The sequence below is a fragment of the Nuphar pumila genome, chromosome 5 (assembly GCF_984573655.1).
Source record: "Nuphar pumila chromosome 5, dmNupPumi1.hap1.1, whole genome shotgun sequence".
NCBI classification, from domain to species: Eukaryota; Viridiplantae; Streptophyta; class Magnoliopsida; order Nymphaeales; family Nymphaeaceae; genus Nuphar; species Nuphar pumila.
The window spans coordinates 33,003,016-33,005,803 of NC_143253.1; the positions used below are offsets into that span (position 1 = coordinate 33,003,016).

Genomic DNA, 2,788 nt, shown 5'->3' on the forward strand with positions numbered 1-2,788 from the left:
GATGAGACCCATATGACGTCTCATATCCCACCTCCTATCACTCAAATGGAGTCAAATCAAGATTTTATTGATGCACAAAATCATAATGAAGCCATTGTTGCTCCTATTAGAAGATCAACTCTCATTACAAGACAACCTGAACGCTTGAACGATTTTTACACATATCTGGCTTCATCCTCGTCCAAGTCTTTCACTTCTCATCCTATCCAAAACTATGTGTCCTTTAACGGCCTCTCATTTTCCTACATTTTCTATGCTCTTAGTGTTTATTCTCACTATGAACCCAACACTTTCCAAGAAGCCAACCTTGACCCACAGTAGAGGAAAACAATGGCTGAGGCTCTTAAAAAAAATGGTACTTGGCAAATTGTCTCACGACTTGAAGGAAAAAAACTGGTAGGTTGTCGGTGGATTTACAAAATCAAGTATAATAGCAATAGCTTTGTTGAAAGATATAAAGCAAGATTGGTCACAAAAAGCTACACTCAAATAGAAAGAATAGACTATAATGAAACCTTCGCTCTTGTAGCAAAGATGAATTTTATAAGAATCTTGATATCTATAGCCATGAATAAAAATTGGAAAATGTACCAATCTGATGTCAAAAATGTGTTTCTTCACAGAGATCTTGAGGAAGAAATATATATTAAACTCCCCCCAAGCTATTATGTCCAAAATCATGAGAAGGTAGCTTATAAATTAAAAAAGGCTATATACGGGCTTAAGCAGTCTTCTCGAGCCTGGCTTGCCAAGTTAAGTATGGCTCTGGTCAAAACGGGTTTTAAAAGAAGTTTTGTTGATCATTCCATGTTTGTTTCCTTTCAGATATCAAAGATTGCTATCATTCTTGTATATGTTGATGACATAGTCATGACAAGAAACAATGAAGTTCTAATAGAATAAGTTAAAAAGAAACTTCATCAAAAATTCGAGATCAAAGACTTGGTAACTCTCAGATATTTCCTAGGCTTAAAAGTTGCTCATTCAAGCAAAGGGGTCTTAATCTATCAAAGGAAGTACATCCTTGACCTTCTCAAAGACACTGGGATGCTTGGCGCCAAACCCATAGACACTCTTGTCGACTTGAGCAGCAAATTAAGAAATGAAGGTTGAGAACCAATGGATGACGTTGGTGAGTTCCAAAGACTTGTTGGTCGTCTTATTTATCTAATAGTCACCCGGCCAGATATAACATATGCAGTTAATCTGATAAGTCAATTCATGCATGAACCTAAAGAGCCACATCTCGAAGCAATCTACAGAATTCTCATGTACCTAAAAGGATCTACTCGCAAGGGAATATTGATGAAAATAAGTGACAGCTTGTATATCGTTGGGTACACTAATGTTGATTGGGCGGGTGACCCAAATGATCGCAGATCCACATCTGGTTACTATGTTTTCATTGGAGGCAATTTGGTATCTTGGCATAGCAAGAAGCAGAATGTTGTTGCTCGATCAAGTGCGGAAGTTGAGTATCGCTCTATGGCCCTTGGAACTTGTGAGCTCATATGGACCAAGTCCCTCCTATCTGATATGGGAATCAAAGTTGATGAACCTATGAAGTTGAGGTGTGATAATCAAGCTGCCATTTATATTGGAGCTAATCCTATGTTCCATGAAAAGCACGAGTCATTAAAACTTCAAAAATAATCAACTTGCTGACATATTTACTAAAGCCTTGTGAAAAGAAAAACATTATGATATTTTATGCAAGTTGGGGCAGATTGATATCGGTCAACCAACTTGAGGGGGCAATTGTTGGTAGTTGGATGAGATACGAGTCCTTGAATCAAGGAGATCTCCTCTATCTTATCCTCATCCTTATCTACCATAGTTAACTTAGGTAACTTTCTTTTTTTTTTGTTGATTTGTTTCTATCTTCATTGACTGGAAATTCTATATATTGGCCTGTACTCTTAGTTGTGAGATATAACAAATAAAAGAGAGAGCAGAGAGTTTTTTCCTTCCATGTAGGCAAATATGCCGAACCACGTTAACTTCAGTTCTTCAATATTCTGAGTGTTTTTGCTGTCATTTGAATCGGGTATTCCTCCTCAACATGAGAAGGAAAAAGATGTGACTGACTGTATTCCCAATTCTGGAAGAACTCAAATGGAAAATATCTACACTGATGCGTATAAAATGTACATGAATCACTCAACCAAAAGCACCTCCCAACCATGAACCTTTCCCCTCTCCCCTCCACAAAAAAAAAATGTGTTCAAATTCTAGACAGAAGACATGTCATTGCAACTCCGTCATAGAGCACACAACCACCATGAAAAAAAATCTCTCAAAAAAAAGCCTCCTTAGATAATATTTTGAAGAATAAGGGCAGGTATGAAGACTATTGTTTGATAACACATAAATACGATCAAATATAATGGGAAATTTCTATAATTTTAAAACTTAAGGAATAACATACTATAATAATGCAAAAACATGCTTGAAACAATATAAGATATATATACAAGATGTACCACACACAAATGAGATTTTTTCCAGGAAAACAACCAGGCAATGTAAACACCACCCAATCTATATTCCCCACATGCTCAACACTACCAAATCTAGGCTACCGAATACATTGTTTTTGTGATTGTACTGGTAATGCTATCACTCAAATAAACTAACACCTTACGGCTGCATTGAGAAAAAGTCTTATTACAAAGTAATTTTTGCTGAAAAAATTACAAATTAAGATGAGTAAAGGATTGTGAGAAAGAACATGACCAGTACATACTACATACAATCATCTATTCAGTAGACATGATCCTGTTTAATA

General features: G+C 36.2%; 1 pseudogene; it reads left to right on the top strand.

The window, feature by feature from the left end:
- Window positions 1-1,119: 1,119 nt before the first annotated feature.
- Window positions 1,120-1,653, top strand: LOC149837318 (secreted RxLR effector protein 161 pseudogene; annotated as a pseudogene).
- Window positions 1,654-2,788: the final 1,135 nt, after the last annotated feature.